This window comes from Telopea speciosissima, chromosome 3 (assembly GCF_018873765.1).
Source record: "Telopea speciosissima isolate NSW1024214 ecotype Mountain lineage chromosome 3, Tspe_v1, whole genome shotgun sequence".
NCBI classification, from domain to species: domain Eukaryota; kingdom Viridiplantae; phylum Streptophyta; class Magnoliopsida; order Proteales; family Proteaceae; genus Telopea; species Telopea speciosissima.
The window spans coordinates 63,792,219-63,805,057 of NC_057918.1; the positions used below are offsets into that span (position 1 = coordinate 63,792,219).

The window sequence follows — 12,839 nt, forward strand, 5'->3', positions numbered from 1 at the left end:
AGATCCTTTAGCATCCTTCCTGAGTGTAGATTACAGACCAATCATTGGATGACATAGAACTCATTCAAGATGGCTTTAACTGAAGAGGAGCATAAACAATATAAATTATTGTGTCATTTTTTATTTGAAAATTTTCTTACATGTTTATGTGGATGAAACATTGAAGATGCTTTATCATTGTGAGAGTGTTAAACCCTAGACCAAACCAGTTAACCCGAGCGGGACCAACTAACCATTTAATAAGTGGTTCAGTCTTGGTTTGAGAATAGAACAGTGATTATTTAATTGGTCAGTCTTGGTCCAACCCAGCTAGACTGAAGGGACCTATCGATTGGGACCATAGGTGTAAACCTGACTCATTAAGACCGATTAAGGACCAATTACTCTATCCTGCCCCAAAATATAGACCAAAGATGGCTTAATACAGATTGATAGTTAGACTGAATACAGCCAGGCTAAGACCAAACTAACCAACTGATTAATATATGGTTTGAGTTTGGCCACCTTAGGACTGATTTGTTAATCGGTGAGTTTCATTCTTGGCCTTGTAAGACCAAGATTGGAAAGAGATGGACTAAAACTGCCCAAACCTGATTGATTCTCACCTTTACATCATTGTACCTTTGGGAGGGTGATTTTGAAACAGCTCATATATCCATGTTGAGTAATGTTACTATGAGTCAAGGCATCAGAATTTCATGGAAAGAAAACTGTTAAAAAGAAAAAAGAAGTTTCTGAATAATTTATTTTATTGCTTATGAGGTTTCATGTCTAGATCAGATTTAATGCTCCACAGCCAGTTATTTATATGGTTATTTGATTTGTATCAGTGACGTGGCTTTGGGAAGATGTAAGGAGCGGATTGAAATAATAGCAAATGCTCTGCGATTAGAAGGATTTTCACGTATTGATGCATTCATGAATGTAGACAGTGGGGAGGTACACTGATTTCTGAATGTCATTGGGGATTCATTTTCCTATTATATTTTTGCAAGATTCCATACATTAGAATGAGTTTTTTTCTGAAGATGAGTTCTTATTTTATGTTTTAGCATTTACATTCAATGACAAGAAGCCATAATCTGATTCTCGGGGAAGAATTGTTAAATGTCTGATAACAGAAGCTTAAATTTGTATTGCGTCAGACGAGTGCATCCAGAGTTTGGTTATCAAACATGCCTTTTGATGGGACCCACCTATGAAATTTCGATGGCCCGAAAGGAACCCACTACATTGGCCCATAATTTTGTACTGTATTCTTTTGAACCGTCAATGAGACAGATGATGTTTTTCCATTTCTTTGATTGTTGATTTTGTGGTTAAGATCAACTTATCCACAAGATCTCCTTGGTGGCCAGTGGGTTCCATCAAATTCCTGGATTACACCCACTCAGAAGGTCAATGCAGAATGGCCATCTTCTTCCTACTCTAATACACATTTCTTGTTAATGAAACATGCAATCAATTCTTGTTTTGTTTAGAATGCAGATTTTTCTACTAAGAATCAAATTACTTTTGCCCCCCTTGATTAAGTAATTGATATTTTGTGATGATATAAAAAAAAATATGCATTTTCTTATAACAAAAATTCTCTTAATGGATTTTCTGCTCTCTTTTTATTTATTTTAGGGGAAAGTTTTCATACACAGCTGTGTAAGCCGTGTATGTGAGAGGGTGGGAGTTTCAAGGCATTAATTAATGGGTGGGGGTTTATGACTTTTCCAACTCTTTGTGAGAGGGGACACGACCGTGCATGCTTACACCGCCGTGTATGAAAACTTCCCTCTTTATTTTATTACTACTTGATGACAGGAATTCCTGCTCTTTAGGTTAGCCTTTCCTCCTGGGTTGGGGTTGTTGAAGGCTTTTAGTTCCTACGATTCTAAAATTGGGATATCTATGTGGTAAACTTGATTATTTGCAGGTTTTGGTCATCGAGGTGAATACAGTACCTGGAATGACTCCTTCCACTGTTTTGATCCATCAGGTTGTTATTGAAGCCTCTAATCAGATAAATGCTAAGTACAGATTATGAGTACTCAATACTAATTGATTTTTTTCTTGACAGGCACTTACAGAGCAACCGCCAATGTATCCTCAGCAGTTCTTCCGTACTCTGCTTGACTTGGCATTAGAGAGGTCAAGTTAAATTCTTGTTTCCATCGCTTTCTAATGGAAACAATGTGTGCCTTAAGTCATTTCTTTGAACTTCATTGTGGATCTCTCTTATATAATAGATTTTGGTTGAAGTTCATTGTCTACTTGATTGGGATGACTGAAAATAAAACTCTAGGGACTATTGTGTAGGTCTGCATGGTTCAATGTAAAACTTAAGTTGGTTTCAGCTTTTTATTTTCAACTGAGACTGGGAGTCAATAGTAAAGAAGGATTATTTTTTTTCTGGGCAAGAGATCTCTACTTCATCGCATGGTCTTTACACAAGCATTTGGGCCAATGGGTGAGCCCGCCTCAGTATCTACCCAATGGGCAGAGGCGTCATCTCACGGTGCCCTATGAGAGGGCGTAGGAAACACCATCAAGTAGAGATCTTTTTCCCTTTATATTTTATTTGTATTTTTTATTTTATTTTTTTTTTTTTTTTTGGGGATGGGGGAGGGGGGGAGGAGGGGTATGGATTAGTTCGATGGGCAGTTTGGTGGGCCACAAAAAGAAAATAGGTGGGAAGGCCTGTCATTGCATACAACCTTCAGGCTCTGATAATCATGTATCAAATTTCAATGAAAAATGGATTTGCCATTGTGGCAAAAAGATAGACTTCTGTTTTTTTTCCTTTTCTTCTTGGGGTCATTTTAGAAGTCAGTTTTCCAATGGTTGAAAATACCATGGGAAGAGTCAAACAATTCAGATCGTCTACGGTGCAGGTGTCCGTAGTGGCCTATGCGGCACAGACTGGGCCGTGTGCAATGACCACCTTACCCTCACTCAGGCAAGGCGTTTGGGAAGGGGTAAGGTGGTCTTTGCGCATGCGGCTCAGTCTGCGCCGCTCAGGCCACTATGGGCTGCGCGCCATAGAGGATCTTGATCCATATTCAAATCGGTATGCCATATATTTTGAGATAGGTTTGGCATTTACATGTTGCCATTATGCATGTTTGTTTAGAAAAGAAAAGAAAAAATGGAATATTCTTCTTTTCTAGATATTTATTTGACAAGAGAAGAAAATAAAATTCATTTGAAATTTAAAACTCTCTTGGGATTCTTAAAATTTTTACAAATCTTTTAATTTGTGCTTTTTTCTTGCAAGAAACTTTACTTTTTAGAAATTTTCTTTTCCATGTCAACTTCACACTTTTGAGAAAATTTCAAGTTTTCTTGTTTATTCTTTTTTTTTTTTTTCTCTTCCAGATATGGCTTAAAAAACAACACACATTAGCACAAAACAAGAAAAAAATATGCAAGTCATTGCCCTCACCAATGATTTTTAACATTCTGTTTTCCAATCCACTATCACATTGACGAAAGGAATTTATCAACAAATACTGAAGCTTTCGTTTTTTAAATGCTGCAACCCACAATTTCGTGAAGATGAAGAAAGAGAAGCCTTTGCCTCCTATGTACTTGGTCATTCCTATTCTTAGTGAGAATGAAGAGGAATTGGCCAAGACCTATGCATTTAGGGTTTGGAGAAGAAGACTGAAGGGTTGCGTCTTAGAATTTGGAGCAATGGTTTGGAAGGGTTTGATCAACTAGGAAAGCTCTTTTCCACCCCTTTTCTCAATTTTTATTAACTACACCTCTTGCGAATGTGTTATTTTACCAAACGTAGCCCAAAAATTAAACCCTTCTGTTACCAAAATTACATGACACATGTTTTAACGTGTTATCACATATAATATTTTTTTTTTTTTTTTTTTTTTTTTTTTGGGTGCAAAAGCCCCCAAAACCCCTCAGAGAGGAGGAAGGGGGGAAAATATAGAAGCCTCAAAGGGCAGAAACTGTTGTATAGGGGTCAAAAGGTCCTCAGGAAAGGGGAATAACCAAAAATCCTGTCTAGTGAAACTAATAACCCACTTTGACATTGAATGGGCAATCACATTTTCAGACCTATTTACATGACAGAAACTGCAATAAACAAAATCATTCTTCATGAGGAGAATATCTTTAACCACGGTAGATATTCCATGAGGAGGCACCATAGAAGCAAATGAGAGACACCTAACCAGCACTTGGCAATCCGAAAGTATCTTTACTTGAGTCAAACCTACTCTTTTTGCTTAACAAAGGGCCAGCTTGACAGCAAGTGCTTCACCCACCAATTCAAGCATCACAACTTGAAGGGCAGAGGCAACCACCTGGAGATTCCCCAACTTGCTCAAAATAATGCAAGCAATCCCTAAGGCTTTAGGGTTGAAGGAGACTGTTGCATTTGTGAAGATGTTGAAAGTTCCATCTAGCGCAAGAGGGTGCACCTCAAGCTGCTGGGGGGGGGGGGCAACTAAGAAGAAGAAGGCTCAGGAATCAAGGAGAGTGGTTCATCAATATTTCTTACCAGAAAACTTAACCACTCATTGAAGGGAGGTGTAGAGGTTCTGAACACTATGGAGTTTCTCAATTTCCAAACTTCCCAGACAATAATGGCATGAAATGTGAAACCCTTTTGTTGCTCCTTTGACGAACCTGGGATTTTACCCCATCTAGCAATCCACGCATGGAATGGTAAGCTCTAATCTGCAGCTGATCTCATAGAGACTGGAGAGGCAAACCAAGCTTGTTGTGCCACTAGGCAGTAGAGCAGAGCATGCTTCACTGATTCCGGGACCTGACCACATCCTGGGCAAGAATCATCCGTCACCATGTGCTTTTGCTTTAGGTTGGCTAACACTCTGATAGCACCTAAGCATGCCTTCCAAAGAAAGGATTGCACCTTTGGAGGAACCTTAGAGTTCCATAGAATCTTCCAAACATCTTTTGGAATAGAAGAAGCCTTAGTTGTCGAGGCCGAAGAAAGGGGAGACAAGGCCGCTCCAATCTATAAGTGGATCTAACAGAAAAGGTCCCTTTTGGTGGGGCCCCCACACCAGTTGGTCTGGCGAACAAGAGATGCTGAGGGGGATCTTAAGAATTGCTTCCACTTCCCTCAACGAAAAGAACCTTCTTAACATACTCAAGTTCCATATTGCACCTAGGCCAACCAATTCTGAAACCCATACAAGAGAGCAATCTAGAGGTCTTGGGGATTGGAGCTTATAGGCATCTGTTGGATTTATGTGTCCATCAAACCTGGTTTGTTCCGATCCAGCCCGGTCCGATTTACATTGTATTGAACTGTTTATATATTTTGGTTTAATATTATCACATGGAATATAAACTTTTTGAACATCATGTGTCTGTAAGTTTAACTTAAAATGGTAGTCACGACTAGGGTTTGGGTTGGGCATCCTTATCATATGGTCATTGCATTGGGTATGCCTAGACATGTTGATGTCAGGATACGAATGCGAGTGCACATCATGTTGTGCATTGGCGAAGAATCTGATTTTTCGATTCCCTCATGTATTACTGTCAGATATAGGATGGGATAGACATATGTCACCGAGACCCTGTACCTGAGAAGGCATCGTCATTGCAAAATATGAACGCATTCTTTGGATCATCAATGACTGAGATTCAAGAAAGTCAAAGCCGGTGTTCTGAGAATGTGTGAACATTTCATGAGTGAGAGAGTTGCTCAACATGGTCACCACTGCCCGATTGGGAAACATCAAGATAGAGATTGTTTGTGGATGGTCGGATCATAATCTGGATTCAGTACTGTTTTAGAAATGGTTTTTGCAAAATCTATTTTCACATAAAATGAAAGATTACATGTAGTTTTGATAAAAATATTTGATAGTGTTTTGCAGGTTCCGATCACATACACAGACGCTCTAATATGGACATGTTCTGTGGAATGGGGTTTGGTAGTACATGTGTACATGCCCTAGATTCCATAATGATGATGTTGATTAGTGGTGAGTTGGTACATAATAATTTATTAGTATTTGAGGGTAAATTTGAAATTTATTAATTAATTAATTTTTTATTTAATTTAATGGATGTGGTGCTAATTATATTTATCCATTAAATATAAAATAATAATTAATTTATTATTCCTTTTAAGATTTTGCTTCTTCACCAATTAAAAGACCATCAGGTTTAAACAAACCCAAGTCAAAGAGGAGAGAGTGTGTCACTCTCATTGGGATTTTCCAAGTAGGGTTTTTCAAAACCCTGATTATATAAACACACCAAGGGGAGGGGGACGCCCATTTTGCAGCCTAGGGCGAATTTTGGGTCCCTCCCCCCTTAGACGAAATTTGCTCTCTCTCTCTCTCTCTCTCTCTCTCTCTCTCTCTCTCCTTCTTGCTCCCTAGCTTTTGAGAGTTAGGATTTTGAAAATCCAAATTTGTGCTTGAAGATCTGAAGAGTTACTTGGATTAACTTGGAGAACCTTGGTTGCACCTAAAGAGGTTCAAGATTGTTTACTTAGTGTGCTCATTGGAAGAAGAACCAGTATCTATTGGAGGAGCAACACTTGAGGCTCTACAGGTTAGCAAGTTCTTTTGATTCTTTAGTAATTATTTGTTTTGCTATCCTATGGGATGTGAAAGATAACCCGAATCGATCTCTTTTTTCCACTGTACATTCGGGTATGGGATGGTTTCCTTTTTCTATGGGATGGAAAAGGATGTTTTTCTTTTCTTGTTTCTTTCCTATAATTTTTATGGGAGATGAAAAGAGATGGTTTGTATAATTTTTTATACCAAACCCCAAGTATAAAGTATATTGGTTTTCCATGGGCAATCATGGAGGTGATCAAGAAAATTCAACCTTGATCTTTTCAATCCCTATGGGATTGGGTGAACCAAGAGATGATCCCATGATTACCAACAATGTGATATCAGAGCCACTTTTTTCCCCATGGGTAACAGTCTTGGCATGCAAGATTTAGTTTCTTGAATATGGTTACTCTTTCTTGAATCGTTTGAAAAGATAAAAGAAAGTTTACAATTTATTTTTTAGTAGCCCATAAGGTTTCTTGTTTTTCTTGTAAAAGGAAAGGGATGATTTGGGTTTTCTTTGATTCACATGGGAATCAAAAAGAGATTAAAAATCTTTTTATCAATTTCCAAATGGGAATGGTAACCCAAGCAACCATGGTTGCTTGTGTACATACCCAAACCACCAAAGCCCAAGCACACATGCCGTTGTGCCCTAGCACCTCACGTCTGCGCAGGCAGCACCCTCGCACTCCTGCAAACCCACGGCCTTGGGGGTGCTCAGCTTACTACCTGCCCATGCGTAGACCACTCACGCCAATTGCCCCGCGGCCATTGGCTACCCAGTTGTGCCGGCCTCTTTTTTTACCTTGTCGCTCTTGTTGTGCACCGTGATTTTGTGCAGTCCTTCCTGCAATAAAGAAATACATAATTAATTTTTTTTGGAAAGAAGATGAGTGAATGAGGTTTCTCTTCATCCACTCTGGTTTGAAAGAGTTTTAAATGGAATGTGGGATCTAGGATTATTGGTAACATGTGATGTTGGCCTGTTTTATTATTATATGTGGTGCTTGTTCACATGGATGTGAATCTGTGATGCTATTGGCTAAATTAAATTGTTATTTCATGTGATGTCTTATGTGACAATTAATGGTGATTAATTGTGGTAACCATGGTTCTTGAAATTGTTATTTGCGATGACCTGTGATTATGGGATTAGTTTTCTAATAATATGGATGGTTAAATTGACATAAGTTATTTTCATGGGTAATGGGTGGATGTGATGTTTCTCTTTCCTCGCTCTCCCCTTTCTTTTTTATAAACAAATGTACTCTACCCCATGGGTAGCCTACATAGTGGATTGGTTTCACCATGGGGGTTTCTTTATCTTTGAAAGGAAAATGTATAGATTTTCCTAGGATTTCAAATGTAATTTTTTATTAGCGGAGATGAGATTAATTTCAAGTGCATGTTGATGATGATCCGCATGTGTTCAAAGTTCATGGAGATGATGATCGCCAACTTTAAAGGAAGATTGGATGGAGGAGATGATCGAGTCGAAGCATGTGCATATTATTTGCTACATCATTGACATGATGACGCGTCATGTAGATGATTAGATTTTAATTTGTAGTGGGAGGGAATTTTAAATCACTTCTATTAAATTGCTGTCATCCCATAATCACGTATAATTAATGTTGATTAATTGCTATGTATGTTGCCATCCATGATATGATGTGAGAGTTTATCATTTTCTCTCTTTGATGACAATACATGTATGATATAGATTAGTAACTACATTAGAAGACATATCCATGGCCTCCTCTTGAAGGTAATTGTAGAGATTGTGTGATATTACCCTGCATACACTGACAGGACATTGTCAGGTTTATTATCACATAATCATTTATATTTATTTCTATCTAGATAAGTTAGTGTATGGATAATGAGAGAGCACTGTGACTGTGGTTCATCTTTCATGAGTTCTATGATTCTAACTAATGCAATAAATATATACAATCATGTATTATTTTTTATAATAATATTTAAAGTATATCCATATGTAGACATATTGTTTACATGTTACTACAGAGTATAAATTACATTGTATCTCAAAGAAGTACACGTACTTAATTTCAATGGCATAGATTTAATCCACACTGAATCGAAAAGGAGTTCAATTGGTCAGTTTCAATTTGGTCCAATTAGTTTCAATCACTTCAATCGGACCGGTCCAATTTTTGACACCCTTAGTATAGGTGGGGATCCCAATTCCCAAATGTAAGATATATATGATAGGTATGCTAAGCCGTAAATACCTCAAACTTGAGAATCCTCAAGTATACATTAACCTTTATTAAATTAATCCATCTTTTGAACTGTAGGGCAAATACTTCTTGCATGATCCACGTTGATGGAAAATTTCAAAGTGGTTTAGCTTCTTGGAGTGTATCTTTGGTCAAATGGGAAAGACCCATTTTGGTGTAGACATGGTTTCACATAACCTGTCAATTAAAAGATTCTCTCTTGACCGTGGGATAAAAAAAAATTTATTATAACAAAAATGAGATTCAGTGTTCAAGACTCCCGTGTTTAGCAGGGTCTGTGGAGGGTCAAATGTACGCAATCTTACCCCTATTTTTAAAGTGAATGTTCAACAAGTGAACACTTGACCAACGTATCAAGCACGACCTTGTAGAATTATTCCAACGCTCCCAAAATCAAAATGTCAACAGATCTCTTTTTTTTTTTGGTTGAAAATGTCAATAGATCATGACACATTTTAGGAAAATTATCTCCTCCAATTCCATGCTCGACCAAATTCTCCCGTGCCAGTAATAACGGGGGGTGGACCCCACCCAGGCAGGGGTAGGGTGGTCATTGCGCCCCCCTTTTTTACAAGCACTGGGAGAACTGGGCTGGACAGGGACCTAGATGGAACAAAGATCCCACATTTAATAGGTCGATATAAAAAAATGAGGGTTGTTTTCCTTCACCAACAATAAAGAAATTATTCTTTCACCATGGATGGGTTCCGTTTGTTTCGGCATAAAATTTTACCTGCTTGAAAATTTTCACTTCAAAAAAATTTAGATGTAAAATTTTTAAGGGACGATGTTCTCTGTGCCGCAGCGTAGGCTGCGCCCAGGCACATGGGGGTGGGCACAATGACCACCCTGCCCCCCTACACAGGCCGACCATGTGTTTGGGTGTAGCCTGCGCTGCGGCACAAAGAACATTCTCCCAATTTAAATGTTGAAAAGTGTTTCAATGTTTGATTTTTGATGAAAACAACATTAAAAAAATTTTCAACATATAAAAAATTTACATTTACAAAGTAAAATTTACCACTTAAAAATTTTACGCCGAAACAAACGGATGGGTATTGAGGTGGTGGGATGGATGTCATAAATGAAAGACGTGTATTTTTTATTTGGGAAGCACTTTTCTGTACGAGAGGAGTACACGGGAAGAAAAACTTTCTCCTAAAAAAGTATTCATCAGTTGGCAGAAACTTTTCAAAAAAAAAAATATTCTGTACTTTATAGACCTTCAGCCCAACTAGTCCTCTTTTGTCCTCTAGGTACGTCATACGCCCCTACATATACACACCAGGTCAAAAATATGAATGTCTACCCAAAATTATTTTTTTGTTAGATGGCAGATATTTGGCTTTTTGCCATCATCAAGCATGCATAGCTATTGCAAATAATATATCCATGCCCCCTGTCATTTGTGTTCTATATTTGGGCATTTACAGATCGATTAAATATCATTTAAGGTTTTATCAAAAAAAAAAATATATATATATATATATATATATATATATATCATTTAAGGACAATTTAACTCAAATCATTAACCCTGATCGATTAAACAACCGATTGGCTGACAAACTGCACCAATTATTAAAAGATCATGGTCCCAAGACATGAGAACAATAAGGTCTGCATGATAACACTAATGTTTATGGACTATGTTTCTATTCTAGAAATAATTTTTGATATTTCTATTTTGGGGTCAAATTTTTAAATGAAATTATTGTTTTATTCATCAAATTAATCATGTGCTCATTAAATACCAGCCCTCACCCTTATTTCTCCTTTTTTTGATTTTTTTCTCTGAAAACATAGAAATTCCAAATTAAAGATTTTTTTTTAATGCTTCTCAGCAACTTTTAATGCTAATGTTTCTCAACAATTGGTTAATTCTCTAAATCAAAAAAACAAACCAATGGTAACAAATGTATTTCTATTCTTTTTCTGTTCTCAAGAACAAAAAATAGAGAAACAAAAATGTTATCGTGCAAGGCCTTAGATAACAAACCGATTTTGCTCTAGGCTCATGTGATCAGGACCAATTAGACGACATACAAGCCCTAATAATGGCTTTTAAGTTTTAGACCACTGTGTCAAAACCCGACTTGATAATGACCCGGACACAACGGCCTGAGGATTTCGTTTGTGTAAGTCATAGTTGGAAAACTAGGTTTTTTTACTCGACTCGTCTTTCAAAAAAATCTAGTGACATGTCATACCCGATCAAGGCGAATCACATTTTTTAATTTTTAATGCAATAAATATGTATATATTATTAAACAAATAAAAAAAATACAAAAAATATAAGGGAAAACCAGAAGAAAAAAATCAAGGAATCATATATCAACGCGTTTTGAGTTTGGGAAAAAGAACTCTGTCTGGGAGTGTGGCCTACACCAACACTCCCATGAGTCTATCTCTCTCCTTCCCATATGAAAAGACACCACTACCCCCTTGTTTTGAGGAGGAGAGAGATAGACACATGGGAGTGCCGGCATAGGCCACACTCCCAGATAGAAAACTACTTCCCTTTGAAATTGTACCATTGAACAAGAGAAGGGAGTTGAGAAGTTAAGGGTTTCTTATTTTTTTAGAGTATAGATTTACTATTTTACTCAACTCAATTTTTAAGTGAACGTGTTTTATAATTTTTTTAAAAATGACTAAATTTGTCAAGTTTGTCATGACTTAGGTAAAAATATCAAGTCTTATTTAACTCGGACGATTTATGACCCAGACTCATCGTTTTTTACTCTAACATAATCTACACGACTCTTGACCAGATTTTTCAAAATTTTGATTCGACTTTGGCAACTCGCCTTACTCAATACCCGATGTTTCAACTATGGTGTAAGAATATTCTTAACCTTTAATAAAATAAAATAAAATAAAAAGAAAGGAAAATATCTTCTAAATCAAATAATCACCATCCCAGTAGACTACCGGAGGAAAAGAGCTAATAGTTTATTGTACCACGTGGCGCAAGTTAACGCCTACTGCTACACTTCCGTCTCTGTTTAGACACGTTATAGGATTTTATTTCATTAAAAAAAAAAAAAGTTAAAGGGTTTAACCTTAGCCTAAACGGCTGACGCCGTCAACTTGACGGTCACAGTTTTATTGATACCTCCACGCACAGACACTCCCTACTTACGCAGTAGGTTTCCCGTCAAAATGGGCCCAAAAGATGCTTTTTACTTTACAGTGAATGGACAGGCAGGGTTTATGGCCGTTCAAAAAGTTTTTGATTTATTACCTTCCAGTCCTTCTTCGTGAGTCTCCAAAGTTCGAACTTCGAAGATTATATAAAAGGAAAGCAACTGCAACAATTTCTTCCAAGCCTCTGCTTTCCAAGCCGTGGAAGTATCTTTCTTCTTGAGTCAAGTTACTTTCTTCTTATTATTTATTTTTTTGTCGTCTTTCCTCATGGAATGGAGCACTTTTGAAATTGAAGCCGTGAAGTAGGCGAGGAAGACCTTGAGAATCAATACATTTCTGAAGTGATTACTTTAACATATTCAATCAAATCATGGTAGGCTCGGTGATGGAGTCTCTGTTTTCTCAAGGTTGCAGGTATTTTTCAACTACTTACTCTTCTATCTCTGGTTGTATTGTTTGAATTTCAAGTTTTTGGTTTCTGGGTCGATTATAAAACTTCATTTCTCTGTTTTGTAAACTAGTTTCCTTCTTGTTGTGATGGGTATTGAAAATAATTTTCACAGTTCTTCCAAGATTTATGTCTCTAACTTGCGTATTTCAGTGGTTTTACGAACTTTTTGGTTAAAATTACTGTTGAGGCAGCAGGTATTGTATTTGTAGTTCTTGAATCTGAAATCATGCTATATTCGACTTCTTAGATTATGTATTTATGTGGTTGTCCTAGGAACTGGTGGGTCTTTGTCAGAATATGAACTGAAACGATTTCAAGAGCGGCAATTTGAAAAATAATGTCATTTTGGTGGTCTTTTCATAATTGGTCGATTTGTATTGCTCGTGTGGTAGTCCTTTTCTCTGTCGGTTT

At 37.2% G+C, this 12,839-nt stretch overlaps 1 long non-coding RNA gene across 1 annotated transcript; it reads left to right on the plus strand.

The window, feature by feature from the left end:
* The first annotated feature begins 800 nt into the window (after positions 1 to 800).
* Positions 801 to 2,313, plus strand: LOC122656230. The gene is made up of 3 exons (XR_006332063.1): positions 801 to 939; positions 1,925 to 1,987; positions 2,069 to 2,313. It is a non-coding gene; the product is annotated as an uncharacterized LOC122656230 (long non-coding RNA).
* Positions 2,314 to 12,839: the final 10,526 nt, after the last annotated feature.